At 44.4% G+C, this 7,853-nt stretch overlaps 1 protein-coding gene across 1 annotated transcript in view; it reads left to right on the forward strand.

Annotated features, from left to right (window-relative positions):
* The window catches only part of PGM1 (phosphoglucomutase 1), a gene marked incomplete in the record, with an annotated part of 97,177 nt that overhangs the window by 559 nt on the left and 88,765 nt on the right, over positions 1–7,853 (forward strand).

The following is a 7,853-nucleotide window of genomic DNA, read 5'->3' on the forward strand; positions in this document are numbered from 1 at the left end:
GGGAGCCGGCCTTGACCTTGAGAGGCCCGCCGGATCCCCCGCCTCTCGCCCCTCCTCCTCGCGAGGCTCCTGACATTTACAGGAACCTTTGCTGCCTCCCAAGATACGGTTACGGCGCACCGCGCCATCGCCCTAAGCAGGAAAGGTTAGGGAGCCGGCGGCTCGCTGGGAACCCCACGCAGCCCGCCCGGAGCCTGCTATTCTCGTCTGGGGGTGGCGCTGCCCGCTGGCTCCGAGCCCGGCGCTTTGGGGCAAGGGTTTCAGGAGCACCCACCCACCTGCGGTGCCAGGCCAGCGATCTGAGCCACGCCTTCCTCCCCAACCCATGCTTGGCCTTGGGACAGAGCCCCTGTCCTTGCGCGGCCTCCTTGTTGGGGCACAGGCTTTTGAAAACTCTAGTCTTTTCTTGAGATGCCTTGGATGTGTTCCACTGAGGGGCCTGGAGCTGAATTTCCATTAGAACAGACAACATGCCCAAGGGTACCCTTGTGTAAGCAGTGGTGGCAGGCCGGGAAATTGCTGCAACACCTCGGTTCTGCCCTCTGGCTAAGGAACGTTAACTGAATTATTGGGCAGGTCCACTCGGATTGGGGAAACTCTGAAATAGATTTTTCAATAAATCTGACATACGAAAATATGGATTTACAAAATTGATCAGTTGAGGCTGATTATTCACTCACTTCTATTAAAAAAATTTTTTTTGTAAGTAGTTCTAAGGAGTAAGTTTTTCTTTCTGTATTTAAATTAAGATTTGAGACCAGCACATGGCTTTGCTTAAGGCACTGGATCCCATGGCCGACTTGGGTTTGAGTCCCAGACCCAGCTACTTGAAAAACATGCCAGATGCGTGTGCCTGCCAACCCAAAGTCCCAGAGAAGAATGAAGGAGAGAGGATTGTGCATGGCCATACGCCTTCCCACCAAGGAGCATGGGGGGTGATCTCTCACTTTCCCTTTCCCTCTCTGTCTCTCTCCCAGGAGTGCATGTACCCTATGGCAAAAACTTAAAAAGAATAAAACAAAATACGGAACTCTCAAATGGGCAACTCATTCCTTTTACTAATATTTTTACTCATTTTCATAGTACTTTATTTTATCTTATTTATTTATTTATTCATTTTTGGAGAGGTTTTTGCTATAGGACCTGTGCGCTCGCCAGAAAGACAGAGAGAGACAGAGAGACAGAAAGTGAGAAATCACCCCCCAGGGGAGATGGCCATGCTGCAATCCCTTCTTCTCCATTCTCCTTGGGATCTTGGGCACACACATACACGCACCCAGTGTGAGTTTAAGCCACCGGGTCCAGGACTCGAACCGCGGGCGACTACATGGGAGTTCAGCGACATAGCCATTATGCTAACTGCTGGTCCCTTATCTTATTTTATTAACATATGGAGTGCTACTTTGCCAAACACTACTATAAGCGCTTCATTGGTGGTATCCCATAAAGTAGGTGTTGGTATGGGTATCTGCAAGGTCCCAATCCTTTAGGCCAGTTAAATAATTCACAAAAACTCTTGCAGCACCGAGAATCCAATGCAGATCTGCCACTACCAAGAACTTCAACAGTTTCTGAGAAGGAAGGGACCCTTGAATCTAAAAATCTCCAAAATCTAAACTGAACCCACCTGCCTCCCTGGGTCAAACACTGGTACACATCAGTGTGGGAAGATAATCTGGATTTGTTTTCTGTTGTGTTTTGAAATTAATGAACTCTTGAGCTCTCAGACAACCACAGATCTTCATGAAAGAACTAACAACGCAGTAGATCCCTCATCTCCGCCTTATCCCTGTGCTGAATTTGCATTTCATTCATGCATTCCATTGATCCTGAGCCGAGACCGTGTCCAGAGCTGTGTAGCGGGACCGTTTTCAGAGCTGTGTAGAACAGAAGGATGGTTCAGACACAAGACACGACCTTGGGGAGCTCACAGGATAGTGGGAGTTTTAGGGCTCCAAGTGGAAATGTGCCCATTTGGGAGTAATGTGGTGTGCAAAAAGAAAAAGATTAGTTAAGAATAAAGTGAAGTAAGAAATGTTCTTAAATTCAATCACCCTTTGGCTGCTGTGCCGCTGCTCTTTTAACCACCCTTCATAATAGTTCTCTGCATTCATCCTCGCTCATTCCCACCTCCCATTCACTCACCACCTCGCTGCAGTCTGGCTTCTGCCCCCTCCACCACTCTACTAAAACTGTTCTTGCCAGAGTTCCTAGGGCTTTCTGATTGCCAAATCTGTAGCACACTTTGCAGGCCTTATCTTGACCTTTCAGCTGCGTTCGACACTGCTGGCTTTGCACTCTTGAGTTTCTTACTCCTTGCTTTGATCACGCTTTCTGTTTCTGCTCTCTTTTTGAAAATTCCTTCATGAACTTGCCCAATTTACACGTTAGTGTCCCTAGGTTTCTGTCCTCAGCAGGCTGCTCTCTGATTTTATTCTCTCCATTCACCAGGAATTTTTTTTTTTTTTTGAGAGATTTTTGCTATTGGACACGTGCCCTTGCTGGAGAGACAGAAAGATACAGAGACAGAAAGTGAGAAATTACCCCCCAGGAGGATGGCCACTCCTCAAACCCTTCTCCTCCATTCTCCTCTGGGGATCTTAGGCGTGCACGCACACGCACATGCACCTGGCATGAGTTTTAAGCCACCGAATCTGGGACTCAAACCACAGTCTATTATGTGGGAATCCAGCCATGTAGCCATTATGCCATCTGCTGGTCCCCTCACCAAGGACTTAAATATGCTACTCCTTCTCTTCTGGGATGATTCGGTTCAGACAACACCGTCTAAAGCTTTCCCTGATCCTCTTCTTGCTGCTGTCCTCCACCTATTAAGGGCTCCTTTCCCTGCACACCTCCAGAGTAGATTAATCAAATCCAGTGAAATGATCTGTTTCCATGTCACAGTCCCCCACTAGAGAATAAGCTTCTTTTGCCTGTATCTGCAATACCTGGGACAATGTAGTAATCGATGAGTCCTTGTTCAGTTGTCCTGAGTTGTGAGCCACCTTGGTATGCCTGCACTTAAAGCCAGTAGAGAGTCGATGACAGCCACCTTGGTATGCCTGCACTTAAAGCCAGCAGAGAGTCGATGACCAATCAATGTATTCTCCTCAGACATTTATTATGTGCTTGCTGTGTGTCAGACATTGCGCTTGGGTTACAAAATATGCCTGGCCTCAGGGAAGACGGAGTGTAGAAGAGAGGCAGATGAGGGTAAGCAGATAGCACGATGTGTTGGGGTTATGCTGAAGGTACAGGTCTGTGCCAGTATTGAAGGAACCAGAGCATGGGGGTGCCATATATAGGAGAGGAAGAGGAAGTGAGGACAGCCTCATAGAGGAGTGGGAACTCAACTGAGACTTTTATTTATTTATTTTTTTTAAGAGAGATTTTTGCTATAGAGTGCATGCATTTGCTTGCAGGACAGAAAAAGAAACAGAGAGCAAGAAATAACTCCCTGGGGGAATGCCCTGCGTGAGATTTAAGCCACCAGGTCCGAGACGTGAACCGCGGTCGACTACGTGGGAGTCCAGCGACATAGCCATTACGCTAACTGCTGGTTCCCCTGGCGTGAGATTTTTAAGCTGCTGAGTCTAGGACTTGAACCATGCTCAACTATGTGGGAGTCCCGTGAATAACCATTATGCCATCTGTTGAGTTGGCATTCCCAGGGTGAATTTAGGAGGTGGGAAAATTATAGGCAGAATGAATAAAAAGTCAGGGGAGTTAGGGACTGTTCTCTTGGCCACATTATTTAATTTCTGATCCTTTTTCTTCCCTCATTTGTAAAAATTGGTAATGATAATACATACTCAAAGAATCTGTTGTGGAGACTTGATGAACCAACATATTTATTTAAATTTGCCAGAGGGACACAGAGAGGAAGAAGGAGAAAGCACTCCCCATGGAGAAGGGTCACACCGCAGTCCTTCATTTCTCCATCTTGTCAAGACTTTGGACATGCACACATGTGTACCCAGTGTAGTTTTCAAGCCACCGGGTCTGGAAGTTGAACTGTGCAGTGGAATCTGGCTTTCTCAACCACCAAATTAAGAGCTGGACCAAAGCAACATATTTGGTTTGTGACCCTCTGTGAGGCTGTCTCACATGAAAAGGTTCTGGCTTGCATCTAGAGACGTTTTTGAGTATGCTAGACACATGCCCATGCCCATGCCCATGATTTGGGGTTGGCTGTGGTTAGGGGTAGATTGTGGCATGAAGACCCTGTTCTATAATTCACTCATGGAATAAATACATAAATAAACATTAAAAATAAATAAGAAAGAAAGAAAGAAAGAAAGAAAGAAAGAAAGAAAGAAAGAAAGAAAGAACGAACGAACCTGGCAGTCCCTTCTCACCTGGAAACTGTTGGAATGACACCTGTGTTATCAGTATTCTACTGATATTAGGATACTATTAATAGGTTAATTGAAGTTGATGCAATTATTAGCCCCTGGATAGATATCAGCATTGTCTCTCACTTTCCTCTCACCCTTCAATATGGAGCGATTCCATGTCAGTCAGAACCCCGATGGACAGAACCTGATTGACACTGCTACTGAGCAGGCTCAGGCTACACGGGAGGCCCAGGTTTGATTCCTGGTCCACCCTAAAACCTGGGCATGGTGGCAAACACCTGTAATCCCAACAACTAGGGAGGCTGAGGAGAAGGAGCTCAACATAGCAAAAAGAAAGAAAGAAAGAAAGAACGAACGAACCTGGCAGTCCCTTCTCACCTGGAAACTGTTGGAATGACACCTGTGTTATCAGTATTCTACTGATATTAGGATACTATTAATAGGTTAATTGAAGTTGATGCAATTATTAGCCCCTGGATAGATATCAGCATTGTCTCTCACTTTCCTCTCACCCTTCAATATGGAGCGATTCCATGTCAGTCAGAACCCAGATGGACAGAACCTGATTGACACTGCTACTGAGCAGGCTCAGGCTACACGGGAGGCCCAGGTTTGATTCCTGGTCCACCCTAAAACCTGGGCATGGTGGCAAACACCTGTAATCCCAACGACTAGGGAGGCTGAGGAGGAGGCGCTCAACATAGCAAGACCCTGCCCCCAAACAAACCAACCAACCAATTGGGTGCAAGTGACAAAAACCTAACTCAGATGAATCCAAGCGAATATGGAATTTATTGGTCTGTGTTACTAAAAGGTCTAAGAAATGCCCAGGGCAGGCTCCTTATTCCAAACTGTTGATTTTCTCTAAAACTCACTTCTATGCCCAAGGATATGCAAAGGACCAGTATAGTATTAGGAGAGAGTTCAAACTCACAAGGAAATGAATGTTATGGATATCTTGAAGGATAATTTATCACCAACCTAAGCAAACTATTGCTAAAATAAATGCCTTCATAAGAATGGGTTATTTTGTTATGACTTGTTTATTACTTTGTGAAACTTGTGGATTCCTTCTCAAACTAATTTTTTTTTATTAAAAAAATTTTTATATACATTCAATCACATTGTTTAGCTTACAAAGTGAACATTTCAATATGTGAACATTTCTCCCCAGTCCAGTTGATCAAAATATCTTCAACTGATAACACCACACCTCCCCATCCCGTCAATGCTCTGCCTTCGTATCCCTCCTCCAAATGTTCAAACTCATTGTTTAATTTTTTTGCTTTGCTATGAGGCATGTGTACTCGCCAGAGAGCGAGAGAGATAAAGTGAGATAAAGTGAGAAACCAACTACCCCAGGGGGGATTGCCTTGCTGCAGTTGCTTATTTTTTCATTCTCTTGGGATCTGGGGCATGTATGCACACATGCCCAATGTGTTTTTCAAGCCAACAGGTCTGGAACTCAAACCACAAAGTCAACCATGTGGGATCCAGCCAACTTAATCTCTATACCACCTGCTGGCCCAATAATTTTAATTTTTTAAGTTAATTTTTAAAAAAGAATTACAAAGGAAATGAAAATTATATCAAAATAATTATAAAAATATTCAAAAAAACCCCCCGAATTGTGACATAACACAATGTGAGCTTCTTTATTGACGTATTAAATAGCGAGATCTAGTGAGGGTCTAATACTGCCTTACTTCAGAGTACTGATGCGTGTCAGTGATATTCTGAGATACCTGCAATGTCAATATTTTGAGATAACTATGAGGTGATATGATAATATCTGTGATTTCTTTTGATGGTAAAGTTCCAGGGAGTAGTAATACTAGCAGTAGGGTACTCATACCACTCTTCCATTTATAATGGAAGGAAATGTTAAATTTCAGTAGAGGTTAGTGAAAGTAAAGATTTTTTGTTTTTCCATTTATATTCGTAGGTCATTGAACTCTGCACGTGGACCTCTAATGGGGTGGGCCTTAGCTCCCTGAGTTAAGAACTTCTGCATTAAACAAATGATCCCCTCGTAGTGTCAGACGCCACCTGTACCAAAACAGGCCTCGTCTCTGTGACCCAGAGATGAAGGGCCTCCTGTTCTCAGACGGAACCAGTGGGGCTTTGAGAACTTCGTTTTAGGGTGGAGGAACTCCATTGTCTTCTTTTGGGATGAACCACTATTTTCTGAACTCCCATGAGGCCCTGCTGCAGACACAATGAAGGCATGTGTTTCTGGCTACAGTTCAAGACATGTACTGAGAAGGAATTGAAAGAACACTGAGCAGGAGGAGGACGTTCTGGGACTCTTAGGTAACTGCTGTTGGGTGGAGACACCTTGCTACCCTTACTTGAAACCTGATACCCTTGGGGCAGGGATGACTTGACAGAGAAACATCTTTTGGTCACTTTTCAATATACTGTATCTCCTATTTTTTTTTTGGAAAGGCCTAGCCATGGTTGCCTATTGGTAGATGCTCCTCCTTGGCAGAATAAGGCCACATACAGCCCAGGTTTGAATCAGCCCATCCCAAAAGCCAGGTGCAGTGACTATAGCTTTGTGAAACAGGGCCCAGTTACTCAGGGGACTGAGTCAGTTGGGATGTAACATAGTGAGACCCTGTCTCAAAAAAAAAAAAAAAGATTTTATATTATAATGGGCTTTTGAATGTTTGTTTTTCCTCCTAGTTTATGCTTTCTGATTTGGAACAGCATTGAATGGCAGGATGAATAAGATACTGTCCTTTCCCACCAGGAGTATACACTCTTTGGGGAGATAAGACACTAGAAATACAAATACATGCCAAGAACAGAATTAGAAAGACTGAGTTCAGAGAAAGTATTGAGATCAGAATGTTCTGGATTGGAGAAAGAAGAGGTGGAACTTGAATCGTGTCTTGGAGAGTGGTTGGTGTGCAAGTAGAAAAGGTTGGGCCACTTTCAGGAGAGGGAAACCGCAGGGAGAGATCAGGATGAGGGAATGAACAGGACTCATTTTTAGAGCCAGATGGTCACTAAACAATCTTGTTACATAAAATATTTAAATTCAATTATTTGGGAGCTTCTTTTCCTTAGTTTTACTAATATTCATTTTTTTTTTTATGAGATTTTCGCGATAGGGCGCATGCTCTCACCATACAGAGAGAGAAAGACATAGAGACAGAAAGCGAGAAATCACCCCCCAACGCCGCAATCCCTTCTCCGCTCGGGATCTTGGGCACACACGCACACGCACCTGGCGTGAGTTTTAAGCCATCGGGTCCAGGATGCGAACCGCGGTTGACTATGTGGGAGTCCAGCGACATAGCCATTATGCTAACTGCTGGTTCCCAGTTTTACTAATATTCTTGCTAAAAATTATTTGTCTTCCCCTTTTCTTTCTTTCATAATCAAATTTAACATCCAGGGAACATTAAAGACTAGAAAGAAAACTATCCTTCCTTTTCCAGATAAGCTGTGTGTGTGTGTGTGTGTGTGTGTGTGTGTGTGTGT

This window comes from Tupaia chinensis, unplaced genomic scaffold (assembly GCF_000334495.1).
Source record: "Tupaia chinensis unplaced genomic scaffold, TupChi_1.0 Scaffold000215_1, whole genome shotgun sequence".
In the NCBI taxonomy this organism is placed as follows: Eukaryota; Metazoa; Chordata; class Mammalia; order Scandentia; family Tupaiidae; genus Tupaia; species Tupaia belangeri.